The sequence below is a fragment of the Python bivittatus genome, unplaced genomic scaffold (genome assembly GCF_059951505.1).
Source record: "Python bivittatus isolate LINGU-HERP-01145 unplaced genomic scaffold, Pbiv_v1 ctg000350_np1212, whole genome shotgun sequence".
Lineage (NCBI taxonomy): Eukaryota > Metazoa > Chordata > Lepidosauria > Squamata > Pythonidae > Python > Python bivittatus.
Genome location: NW_028277074.1, coordinates 27,324,942 through 27,339,226, shown reverse-complemented (window position 1 = coordinate 27,339,226; position 14,285 = coordinate 27,324,942).

Here is a 14,285-nt window from a genome sequence, read left to right as displayed (position 1 = left end):
AACTAAATTGTTCTGTCTTTATTGGTTGCTGTGAATTAATATCATGTTTTCCATTTTTCATATTATCACATTTTGTATACATTATGCAAAAACATAGATCTCTAGAGAAGTTTATAATGCTGGGGAAAATGGAAGGAAAGAGAAAAAGAGGATGAGCAGCAGCCAGATGGATGGATTCAATTACCACAGTGATAAGTACACCATTGGAAGGTCTAAAGGACCTTCTACTAAAGGGAGAGAAGAGATAGTGGTGCTTGTGGAAGATGGCCAAGGAAGAGGCAAACATGCATGTTTGCCTCTTCCTTGGCCATCTTCCACAAGCACCACTACCACTTTTCTCCCTTTCACCCTTTTCCTAATCTTCTCAGCTCATTTTATCAATAAAATTGTAACCAATAGTTTATGCTGTCTTCATGCTCAGGTAGGAGCATAACTCAGTGGAGAAAAACATATCTTGGATCTTGGATAAATATGTAACAACTGTTAGCAAAACATGAGCTCAGCTTAGGAAAACAAGAAAGCATAAGAAAGATTAATGACTTAATAATAATGATGTTTGTACTTAACTTTATTTCATCAAATTTATACTTAACTAGCTTGCTAATCAGCGATCTTAGGGTATTTTACCAAGTGCTTAACTGGAGTCAGTATCTATCATGTCAACGGAATTCCCACAATCTAAGAAAATTGATTGATGATATTTATGTACTATCAAGTTGGTATTGACTCTTGGTGACCTCATAGATAGATTGTTTCAGGAGTCTCTGTCCCCAGCCTGATCCTTTAGACCTTCCAATGGTGAACTTATCACTGTGGTAATTGAATCCATCCATCTGGCAGCTGCTCATCCTCTTTTTCTCTTTCCTTCCATTTTTCTCAGCATTATAAACTTCTCTAGAGATCTATGTTTTTGCCTAATGTGTACAAAATGTGATAATTTGAGGTTGGTCATTTCTGCCGGAGTGAGAACTCTGGATTGATTTATATAAAAATGGTATAAGATTAGTCTGGCAAGATTTGTTCTTGACAAATCCATGCTGATTTTTTATTGTTTTCAAATGCTAACTGGCTAATCTCTTCATGATCAGGTAGACGAGGTATCAATGTTAGATTGACTGGCCTGTTATATGCTGACCCTTTCTTTTTTCATTTTTTTTAAAAAATAGAGACATTTGCTCTACTCCAAGTCATCTGGCACTTCATCATTTCTCCAAAATTCTTCAGAGATAATACATAAGAGTTTATCTAGACCTTCAGTACCATAGAAAGGAACTCCATTTGGTCCTGGGGATTTAGACACCAGATATTCCCTGGTCACAGTTCCATCACAAAAAAAATCTCAATCCCATCCTTCACAATTTTCTAGGGAACACAAAACTGACCCAAACTAGGAGTTAAGTAGCTTTGCCTTACCTTTGTTACCCCTTAGTGTGCTGTATTCTTTCCTTGAATGACTTTCTGTTTTCTTTTATTCTGAATATTATTCAAAGAAGCCCTTTGCAAACATCACCTTATTTTGAGCTTTTCTTTCCAGATACCAGCTATATAGTTGTGGACTAACTCTCTGTACTCTTTCTTCATGACTTGGCCCCCTTAGTTAACCACAGTTTTAAGCTTGCACAAACCTTGAGCCAAACAAGGAATAGAATTTGGGATGAGGAATCATATAACACCAGGATCCAGTAGCCAACAGTTTTCAATGCTAAATTCCTGCCTCCTTGCCTGATAGGTATGATAGGAATCCTGACAAATTTAGTATCTATCTTGCTCAACATCAATTACATATCTCCCTAAGACAAAAAGAGGTTCTCATTATGGATGTCATGATGGATTTATAATCAGCCTAATGACCAAAGGAACTGCAAAACTGGCAATCAACTTTCTGATTCAGAGCAACAGACTTGACCAGCTAGACCAGTTCTGTAGTACTCCTGAGGGCTATGATTACATCAAGCAGGCAATGCCAACTGAGAAATCTGTTTTCTACAACAGGGAGGTGCTCTATGCAAGAACATACTGCTCACTTTCAGTTCTGAGCTTAGGATGTGAGCTGGAATAAAAGAACTGGAATTGTAGCAGAGTAGTAAGAAGTCACTATTCTGTTTTGTTCTTGAATCTTCCACCTACCTGCTCCTTTGTCTATTTATTCAACAGGTTTTTCAGAACCACTGCCTGTCCATTTATGACAGAAGCACACAATTCAGAGCACATTTTTACAGGGGTCTATTTAAAACTGTAATAGTTTGTATTAAACTATTAAATAGCTTAATAAACTATTAAATAGGCTCTACTTAAACCATTGTATGTTAAAGCCACCTGTCTTCTGCCTATCATTCATGGCTGGATAAAGAAATGGAGAGAGCAAATATCATCTTAGAGCAATATCTTTATTATTATGGAAGCTACCAGAAAGACAATGCCAGAATTATTATTCCATAATAATGGAATAATCTTCCATTATTATGGAAACTACCAGAAAGGCAATATAGGAATCCAGCCTGTATTCAACCATACATAAAAGATCAGATCTTTTATGTATGGTTAAATACAGGCTGGATTCCTATATTCTGTAGTAGTTGATCTTCTCCATAAATATTCTAGTTTGCAATAAAGCTTTTATCTGACTATGTTGAGTCCTTTAAGGTTATGCTATTAGCTACTTTCTGAGTGTGGGAGTTAGGTATTGGAAGAGTCATGAATCAACATTTGCCTGCATAAAATCTGTCAGGAGAAATGTGTACCAGGAAAACAAACAAACAACTTTAACAGCATTTTCTCCCATCTCACAGCAGTAAGTTCAACAACTTTACAAAAAGTAATTCAAAGCTTCTGAGAATGAGAAGCAGAAGTGTCAGAAGAAGAAAACTCTAGGACATTGGTGGACTGATTTTGGCACAGTATTAAAATGGATGCTGCAATGACATTGGGTTTTCACAGCCCTATACAGCTTTGTTTGCTTCCCTTCCACAGCCTGTTGTCCTCAAATGTGGAAGGAACAACTCAACTGCCAGTTTGCTTAATTTATGTTTACTGAGAGGAGGCATACCACTTTACACTTAGCCTTCGGCATCAAAACATTCTGGGGTGGTTGGAGGCTGCAAAGATTGGGAGATAAGCTGATCTGCATTGTCTTTGGCTGGTCATAAATGAGATGGCCAAAGAACAAACAAATAAAAGAATATCTGGCCAGCTCCCCGCTGTCCTGTCCTCACCCTTGGTCACCTTGGGTTTGCTTTCGCAGCAGGTGAACAAGTAATCATACTCTGTGATGGGGACCAGTAAAGGCTCTTCCCTGTTTAATTTTTAAATATGATGCCAAGGTTCTATTAGGCCTTGCTTCCAACAACTGCAAAACAATTGACTTCTCTATGATTCCTCCTGCACTACAGATGAGATTTGGCTATTAGTCAGCTGTTGGAGAGCAAAATATGTGGGAATGTAGGGATGAGGGATCAGTCCAACAGCAGTGTAAAGTTGCTTTTTGGAAGTGTTCAAAAAGCCAGGGAATCCACTGGCAGATTTATGAACTGCATTGCATAAATATATAGGCACAAATCTGTACTTCTATGCAACAATTATCTTATGCCTGTCCAGTTTTCTCTTGAATGCAAAAGAAATAAATGGTACTAATTTCCTATGTCCTAGGGAAATGTTTTTCTTGCTAAAGTGTCCCTATAAGGGGTATTTAATTTTCCTGTTTAATTTAACTGACTTGAAATCACATACCTGAATATGAACTTCTGGGGCTATGATCCAGAAATATGTCTGAACAATACAGAACTGTGCACACATGTTGTGGGAAATGTTGGAAGCTACAGTTTCCCACAGCAGGAATGCACAGTGTGGCAGCAATCAACTGCTCCCTTGCAACAGACCTGAGAAGTACAAGATAGGTTGTCTATTAAGCTGTCAGAAAGGCTGGGAAAAAAGAGTCAGATTTAACCTGCAGTAGGCATAACTTTCCTGTTAAAAGAGTGATCAGCGGCTTAAAACAAATCCATTCTAGTATGCAGTAAAGACCAGACCATGGCAGGTGTTTGCAGAATTCAAGTTGGAGAACTGACCCTTATCTCTCAGGGCCACATCCTTAAACAAGTGACACAACTACTCAGCTGCAATGGATGATTTGTACTTTCTAGCTCATTTTACTTGTTTGGATCCAAGTTATACAGGTTGCAAATGCAAATCCTTCATTTTTAAGCCCAGAAAGGAACATAGTAGCGTTAATAATTTATTTTACCTTTCAGGTTCTGAAAGCTCTATAACTGGGCAAGGTGGAAGGCTCTCAGCAAGATCTGTTGTGGCAATTTACTATGAAAGTTTGAGAGATATCAGGGCTAGAAACTCAAGAGAAAACCCAGCTGATGGGAGCATCTGTTCTCTTCTTAGGGACATCAAAGAATTGGATGGAGATGTTCGTGCCACTTGCTATGGCTGCACCTTGGGGCTGAACCAGAACCTGCAGCCTGTAAAGGGTATAAATGAATTCCTAGGGAGCAGCAACCCCATGACTGCTCATTTGATTATTTTCATTTTAAAATATACTATCACTTTTTTAGCAAAATTATTCATAGTCCAAGTAAATGTATCAGGGCTCCTAAAGCTGATAGAATCATGAGATTTCAGTGCAAGTTTAAAAAGTAAAATCTAAGTTAACAAAATGTCTTTCATATTTGTTTTTTTCCCCAATATCAGCAGTTTAGAACAGGATGGCTGCTTCACAAACAATGTAAATTAATTCAGCCATGTTCTTGAATTATCTAGCTGCATCACTGAATGGGGAAAAGGATCTTTCTTCTCTCCTCTTTCCTGTATGTAAATAGGACAAACTTTCAACTTACTTAGATAGCAATATCACAGCAGGAATAGAAGTGTCCTGTGGGAATTTTGTCTAATCTGGATACACAGATCTCTGTGGGGATGTTTGCTGTGGAGATCAGATTTAGGCATAGAAAGCTGAGATTAATGATAAAATGATAACATGTGCAGGGTGACATCATGACAAAGTCTTCCCTTTTGTAATAGCCTCAGACCTCAGGCCACAAGGAATAAGATTGTATCATAACATGACTCTGCATGTATTGTCATTTTGATGTTATCTCAGTTTGTTCCAGATGCCTGGAGATGTGCTCACATAGGATTAAGCTTCAATCGTTTTAAGAGAATTTTCTTATATATGTATACAAATTGCATGGCAAGTGCACTTTTTCTCAAAATACACATTTTTTTCAGATTGTTTTTCACCTGAAACAGAGCAAAAGGGGGTAAATACTTAAAACCCAACTGCTCTTTGTTTAGTTTGTCTTAAATTTCTTAATCTTATGGGCCCTGAAAAAGAATAGCTCTTTGAGTATCATCTCAATTAAACACAACTATGAGCTAAACCAGTGTGCGGTTATCTATTGCCATTCTTTTTCTATTTCATTTTCTCCTTTTCATTTGGGATGTTCAATAAATTGAAACCTGAAGGTTGATGCATAAAGACTGTTAGCCAACACAAAAGCCTATCTATCCCATTAAACTGGCTTCAGTAAATCAAGTAATTTCAAAAAACTTATTATAAGAACAATCAAGAAACAAAAAGGTTCTGTCTTGTACTGTAATATAAGACAAATTAATTACATTGTACCAGAGGCTTCTGTCCAAATTGCACCAATGCTATGTCTTAGGTCTCAGAATACCATTCTCTTCCAGACACTGTAATTGACTAATCTCTGTGTGTGCGTGCCTGTGGGCAGGGATTTGTAAGCAGAGAAATAACCACCAACATGAAATTTGACCAGAAAATCTATATATTTAACAACTGTGCTATGAAAAATGTGCTTAAAAATAAAGTATTTGAATGCAATTCTAATACAAATTATTGCAGTAACTGGATAGAATAGATTTACAGGTGTACACATGAAAATGTGAAATAAACTGGAAATGAAGCATAAGATTCCATTCTGCAGCATACAAATGAGACAGCAGGCCAATGAAAGGTGAAAATGTGGACTGACTTAAAAAGCAGGCACTACCTTTTCCATTCCAGATACATATATTTATCCTTAGTGGTTGAACAATATTTTTTCTGAAACAATTTACAACTGGAAGCCTGCCTGCCTGCCTGCCTGCCTTTTGCAGTATTATGCAAGAAGACAATATAATAATTCAGCAGACTATAGCTTTTTGTGATAGTTTGTGGATCTCCCAAGAAAAGGATAAGGAGAGGGCACCCTAGTGGGCAACTGGAGGCATCCTTGTGCTGTGCTCATACAATAAATATTTCACAGTTGATGGGAATGAGTAGATATGGAAAAGAAGCTAAGAAGTTACATTTGTGTTCTGGAAATGTAGGATAGATTAAGGTAGGATAGGTTATAGGATAACACAAGATTCTTTTTTTTTTTTTAATCTATGGATAATGGTTCCCGTGCTGATCTGCTAACTTGTTTACCTCATTCCAGATTCTTATACATTAGATTCTTATACAGTAATGCTGGATAGCACCATTCCTACTAAAAATACTGTCTAAATTTTCCTGGGATACTGTCTTTAATCTGATTCTTCTCTCCAGAATGTTTCATCTATAATCCCATTGGATAAGACACAAACACATGTTATTTGTACATGTCTACACAAGTTAGATAAAGCCCTTTGTAATTCCCTTCTCCTTGAGATTTAGCAGGCTCCTATCCTTCTAGCTTTCTGGAAGATCAGGAAGAGCTGTTTTTTTCTCACAAGTACTGGGGTTGAGTGAAGCTGGGTTCCAGTAAAGTTGTATATTGATATGTAGAGTTTGTTGTTTTGGGAGGTGCTAGGAGTTTTTGCAATGGTATTATTTTACATTATTTTATTGCTGTTTTTATTGCTGTTTGTAAGCCACCCAGGATTATGGTGTATAAGATGGGCAGCTTTATAAGTCCTCCGAATGAATAAATTAGACTAAAACCTCCCTCAAGATTTGTATCTTTTAAAGCCAACTTACAAATGTATTCTTTACTTCAAGTGAGATGTATTTCCATTATGTAAATGAAAAAGTCATTTTGGTATCTTTTAAATCAAAGAGCAACGAATCAGCATTGCTGCCAGAAAGACTACACTTGGTGGGAAGCCTTACTGCATCCATGACAAAGCAGCTGCCTAATCAAAGGCTTGTAAAGGAATGCTTTGCACACTTTCTGTGATTATTTCCACCAGAGCAAGACCTGTAAGACTAACAAACACAGTAGAAGTTTCTGCGTAGATTTCTTTCTGTCCATAGAACTCCATCATAACTATGAAATAAAATGTGTTGATCTTCTTAGACAACTGGAATTCCCTCCCAGGAACTTCAGGTAAACTTGGAAGAGCCTTTGTAGCTTTAAGTACTTTCTAAAATTAAAAAATAAAAAAAATGCTCAAGGTGAGATCAAAAAGTAGGTTGTCTTGCAGAATGAGTAATTCTTTGATCAGTAGGTGGAAACATAAATGGAAAAGAAGCTACAGCCTAACTTTATGGGATTACAGTAGGTTACCTGTACTACCTTGTACCCACTAAGCTGACATGGTCACTTGAATGGTGGCATAGGTCAATATTAAATATGTTGTGCAAATTGCGTGGCTGGTTTATTGAAATATGTGGGGAATCTTGATATTATTTTATCTATATCTCAAAAAACAATCAGGTAGATTAGAGATACTTGAGGACTTTATGCACTGGAACTGGATCCCTTCTCTTTCAATCCCTTCCCCATTTCTCCGCTTTTATAATGTGGCTTTTGTGGCAAAATCCACAAAACATAAAGTTCTTATACTTGATGCAAGCTGACACCATGTGGCTGTTTGCTTGAAATTTAAAGAAAAAGCTTCAGTTGATTACTGCAAGGGTTGTTTGTTCTTCCTTATCTGAGATCAGCTTCAGAGACACAAACTCATGGATTGAAGACATATTTCTGTCAAGTTAATGAGATATATTTTCAGTGCATTACAACACTGATACCACACAATTTTATGTTTTGCTTTTCAGTGAACATGAAATCTTTGATTTTCCAATTCAGGAAAAAAAAATACAGTGTTGGATTATTTCCAGCAATTGGTGGAAAGATTGAAAGGGAATTGGAAAGAACTCTATTGAACACTGAGGGACATTAATTTGTCTTTTCCTGGGAAGGAAGGAAAGCCACTCAAAAGAAAAAAAGGAGCATATATAAAATGTAATATATAAAGAATACCCTGTTGGATTAGGCAATAGTTCATCTAATCTGGCATCTCTACTTCACAAAAGCCAAACATGTCCATTCAGATTGCTCACAAAATGGACAGGAAGCCAATAGCTTGCATTTTGTGTGTGTGTTTGTTCATTTGTTAGATTTGTATCCTGCCTTTCCACTTAGCACATTCTTCATAGCATTTTATTCCCACAACAACCACCTGTGGGGTAGATTAGGTAGGTCAGGTTAGGTTAGGTTACGCTGAAAAAGAGTGACTGGGCCAAGAATGTGTATATCTGAGAGTTAAACTAGAACCTGGTGTCTAGCCCTAGTCTAACACCTTAACCACTACAGCATACCATATATACTCATCGATAAACTGGGAATTTTAGGTGCCAAAAACATCCCAAAAATTGGGTTTACTTATTCTCGGAGGGGCTTATCTGCAAGTATATACAGTAGGTTTTTTCCCTCAGCTTTTTAGAAGTACCCAAATATCATGTACATACTCACAGATAAGCCCATCTGTGGATAAGCAGACCTTTGAATTTTTAACCAAAATACCATGAAAAATGCACCACCCACAGATAAGCCAATTATGAAAAAAAACATATGAAAATTTTGAAAGTCGGCTTATCCACAGATGGGCTTATACGCAATATATGCTACTATGATTCTGAGGTAATAAATAGCCATTAAGACCAGTAATTACTGTGAGGTCCATCTGCCATGGATTTGCCCAGTCCTCTTTTGAAACAGGCTAAACTGGTGGCCAACAACACAGCTGATGGCTGAAAAATCCAGTTTAACTAATGGATTTTGCAAAGGATGTAAACATTATGATAAAAATGTATTTTGCAAATAGTCTGAATATTGTAATAAAAAGCCTAGGCTTTGATAATCACTCTTCTTCCTTCTGTGTGGTCATAAGCTCCACATTATTGTTTATATATTTAAAATATTTCTAGCTTGCCTTTATTCAATCCAGACATACTGTGGTTAATCTTAACTATAAATAAGGTAACAAGCCAATCAAATTATAGTTAATGATTAAAGATTGAATGGGATAGTTACACTGAAGTTGTTCTGGATGAGAAGACAGTGGGAGCATGTGAGACATTAAGTCTTTTGTCTGTGGCACAAACACGCCATAACAATGGGGTTGGGGAGGTTGGGTTTGCTATGTCCTTATGACATTGTGTTTTTCTGATTGCCAGCCCATGTCTGACACAGTCTTAAGTCACCCATAGTTTATTCAAGTTATTATTAATGTTTTGCTCTGTATCCTTATATATGTTTGTTCAGGGTGCAATCTACTGTGGATACAATTCTGCTTCCTAAGTAATCTGTTTCTGTTTCTTAACTAATCTGGGCTGCAAAAATCATTTACTAGATGGCAGCAAAGAGTTAAAGTTTCATGTATTGAATGTCTGATCATTGTAAAACAAATCATGGCATTTACTATATTTCACTTTTTTTTTTTAAGGTTTGCAAATCAATTTAAGACTAATTTCTTTAAGAATAGGAAAAAAATGAAATTGACCTCTATCCTAAGCATTTACAGAGGTGAAGAATGCAGACACACAGTATCTCCCAGTACTAGAGTTTCCATTTAGCAATTCAGAAAACATCAACAGTGAGTGGGTACCATTTTTTTCCATAAACCTGAATGAGTATTATAGAAGCCACATATATGGCCTGGATAGCTTCCTCTGCCCTTGTACTCTGGGAAAGCAGAAGGTCTAGTGTTATTGTTTAAATTATATTTTTCTGCAGTTACATAACTTACTAGTCTAGGCAAGCTGTTCAATAGCAGTCCAGTCAACATCACTGCTGGGTCTCCATTTTTCTTACTGGCATATTGCCTGGCTGATTTACCCTATTGCTTCAATAACAATATTGTATAATATTGTGGGAACAAATGGTGGATACAATATTATGTACGTTAGCCTGAAGATCCCAGGAAAGATGGAATATAAAACTAATACATAAAGAAATGGCCCCTTACACACAAATGCTTTGGTGCTTCAATCATAATTACACTAGATTTTCCCTCAACGTGTGTATTAGGGCTATGCCAATGTAATTAAAATGGCAGCACTGAAGTTACTTTATGAATGCAAGTTTAGGCCTCTAGCAACTACTGTTCCCAGGGATATATACTGCAAATTACCCTCAACTTTGAAGCTGCCATAAAACACATCTTGCAGAACTTCCACAAAATTTAAAAACACCCTGTTCATAAATGTGATCAGTTGCTTAATCATGAAGAGACAGGGAGGGAGGGAGGGAGGCAGAAAGAAATGGCATTATGGGGAAAAAACTGAAGGAAAATCAGTTATAGAAGCATAAGGTGAACAACTGGAAGATCATCCACAGAGTCCCTTTGCCTGCTTTCCTCCTATCCCAGAGATGGAAAGAAATAATACAAACACAATAACATAGTCCCCACAGCAAGTCCTTAATGCACATCTGGAATGGGCCCATTCTGAGCAACTATCCATACAATTCAATTATATATCACTGTAAGGACAGTGATTTATTGTTTTATGCAGCCAAGACCTAGTCTTGCCCAACAATTGAAGAGAAAGCCATGAAAACCCTGACTACAGAATGTGTGTTAGAAAAGCTATTATAAACTCTGGGTACTCAGTCCATTTAATTATTATTTTTAAAATTTGTGTCAGGGTTGATGATCGTAACTTAAATAAACCCACTATTTCTTCAACAGCATGTAATACGTTAAAGTTCATCTATTAATTGTATTTTGAGAATTGCAGTATGTGATTCTTGTCTTTCACATCTGAGACTGGTACACAATTTTGGAGTCCTCCTGAACTCACAGCTACTGCTTGTAAAGCAGGTGGCAGCTGTGGTCAGGAGGACCTTTGCATACATTAGATACTTTACTTTGCATACTTTGCAAACTTTGCATACTTTGCATACTTTACATGTTCTTCACATGTGCTAGTTTTGCCCTTTCCTTAACTAGGAGACCCTTCAGATAGATGTTCATGCCCTAGTCATCTCCCAACTGGACTGTTGTGAAGTGTTCTACATGAGTCTGCCCTTGAACACTATCTAGAAGCTACAGCTGGTTCAAAATGCAATGGTGTGGGCAGGAATGGGCATTTCATGTTATGCCTATGTGTCATCACTGCTTTGTGAGTTGCATTGGTTACCAGTTGGCTTATGGGTGCAATTCAAAGTGATGGACATCACATATGAAACCCTTCATGGCATACGGCCTAGTTATCTGAGGGAGTACCTACTCCAATTGTTTTTGCCCATCTAATATGATTGGACAGAATGGATGTGGTCCCTTCAGTTAAATATTGTCATTTTGTGGAACCAAGGAAGCATGCCTTCTCCATCATGGTGCTTACCCTCTGGAATAGCATCTCCCCAGAGATACGTATGGCTTTCTTCAAATATTTTGTAAGTTTCTGAAGACCTGTCTCCATTCCCAGGCCTGGAGTTATGGTGTCTGTGGAGCCCCCATCAACTTTTCAATTGTTATTAGTGTGGTTCTTTCTGGGTGTTCAAGTTTTCTTTTCATGTTATGTATTGCTTTAAATTTGTAAGCTGCCCAGAGTCTTTTTGGACTCAGAGGGACTTGAAATCTAAGAAATTAATTCTCCATTGATAGTTTTCCTTTTGGGGCTTAGGAACTGAATAACTGCCTGGGGTAATTGAGGAGCTGCTGCTTCATCATAGCTACTGTAGAGGTCAATATGCTCCCCTTACAACAGGTCACTTCTTGGCACATTCTTCTAGTGGGCTCTGTTTTCTTCCAGGATCCTTTACTCCACAATAATTTCTACCAAGCTTGGTTTCAAAGAATCTACTGCTATCATAGGAAGTGGCCTTGAAATCCAGCAGAGTGGGAATACTAATTCTGAGCAACCAAATTTTCTCAGCTTCTGTGTTGTCCATTCTTCCAACATACCATGGAGCAGATACAAATACCAGCATATAAAAGCTGAGTTTTACTGGCTGCTGAAGAAGCATGATGGGAGGCTACCAGGTGGCCACCAGTCATCCTGGTGCATACAATGTACAGAACTTGGGTGGCTGGTGGTAGTCTTAACTTCACAAAAGAACAGAAAACTCATCAGTGTTCATTGGCCAAACTTTTTTTCATTCTACAGGATGCGTGATGTGCTTTATACACCTGCAATCCCTTTTCAGCAAGGGACACTATATGGAGCCCTAGTTTACTGAGCAATTGCTTGACTATGCAATGGTTCCATAAGAGTCCATAGAAGGCAGTTTCTCTGCAGGCAGTGGTTCCACAGCATTTTACAAAGAAGAGCAGCCCTTTATGTGTCATAGTTCTGTGCTTCTCTCAAGTACCCAGGATATCAGTATCACAGCGGTAGATACTGCAAATTATATCACAATTGGATGTAGGACTCTTATCAAATCTTGGCTGCTGTGCCATTAGTTCCTTCTGCCAGGACTTTGTGATATTCCCACATCACATATTCCCATGTGCTTTATGTAGCTACCCTTGGGAAGAAAATATTAACCCTGGCTTCTTTTTATTCCTAGACATAGGCTCTGTCTTAGAAAACTTGTCTTGTATTGCATAGGCTGCTGAAACAGGTAAATGGGAAGCATGTACAAGTTTGTGACTAGTATTGGATACCTTCCTTGCCACTGCATGATCTGTACTACACTACACTATGACTGAGCATAAGTATCTGTGACAGGCTGTGAGAAAGCATGTGACAAGGTGTTTGGTTGTCAGCTATATGGGCCTTGACAATAGGCCCATATGACTACTTTGTACTGGGCAGAGACTACCTGAGGGATAGCTGAAGAAGCATGCTTTTTCGTTATTGCCTATGTAAGTGACAGTGGTAGAGCAAGAGCTAGGTGAGCCAAGCACCTCAGATGCAACTCTTTTCTTTTCTTTTTTTTTTTTGCACACTAAATGTGCATAGCAGGGAGGGTGAGGTTAGCAGCTGCATGAACAGCCAGGTACATCAATCACCTACAGTAATATCTTTTGGTCCAGAAAACACAGACCAAGGAATTATTACCTAAAAAAAGGTACATTAGCAAAGCCATTTGGAAATACCTTTCAAAGGCAAATTGATAATTGATAAAAGACTATGTTTTATAGGACTGGGCTAACCCTTACTAATGTAATATAGAATTAAATCCCTCTTAATAGTATTAAGTTCTGCAATGCATAATTAAATTTATTTGATTTTTCAGCACTTGAATGCATTCAGAAATATGGACCAGAACAATTTTTACAAGCCTTTTGATAATCTCCTACTTAACCACTGGATGGTGCTCAAAACATGTAGAAAGATGTTCATTATTCTAAGAGGCAATGAATCTCTTTCACCTTCACATATCAAAATCTAAATATAATTTCTTACAAAAAAAAAAAAAAGATAATAATGCTGAAATTTGACATATTTTACACACAGTGTTAAATTAGTCCTTACTTTATTTAAGGATCAGCATCTTGATAAAATAATGTGTATCCGTCTATTCAGCATACCTGTAAAAATGAAAGATGCTATGAAAAATAATATATTAATAGGAAGTATTTAAAATTCCAAGGGAACCTGCAACTCACTTGTTCCCCTCTGGAACAGATATGATTGATGAATCAAAACAATACATCTTGGCTTCCCTATGTGCCTCCTAAATCTTCAGACAGTTACTCATGCCCTGGTCACCTCACAACTGGACTATTGCAATGCACACTGTATGGGGCTGTCCTTGAAGATCACCTAGAAGCTACAGTTGTGTCAAAATACAGCATTGCCCACAGTAGCAGGTGCCATTCAGTGTGCCCATGTGTCACCCTTGCTATGCAAGCTGCATTGGTTACCAGTCAGCTTCCAAGTGCAATTCAAGGTTCTGGTTATGACCTTTAAAGCCTGGATATCTGAGGGATCACTTGTCTCCAATCCTTTCTGCCCTCCCGGTACATACCAGCAGAGTGGGTGCATTCCAGGTCTCCCCTATTAAACGTTGGCATCTTGTGGGATCAAGGAAATGTGCCTTATCTGTCATGACATCCACCCTCTGGAACAGCATCCCCCCAGCTCTGAAAACCTGACTTTGGTCTCAGGCCTGGGCTTCATA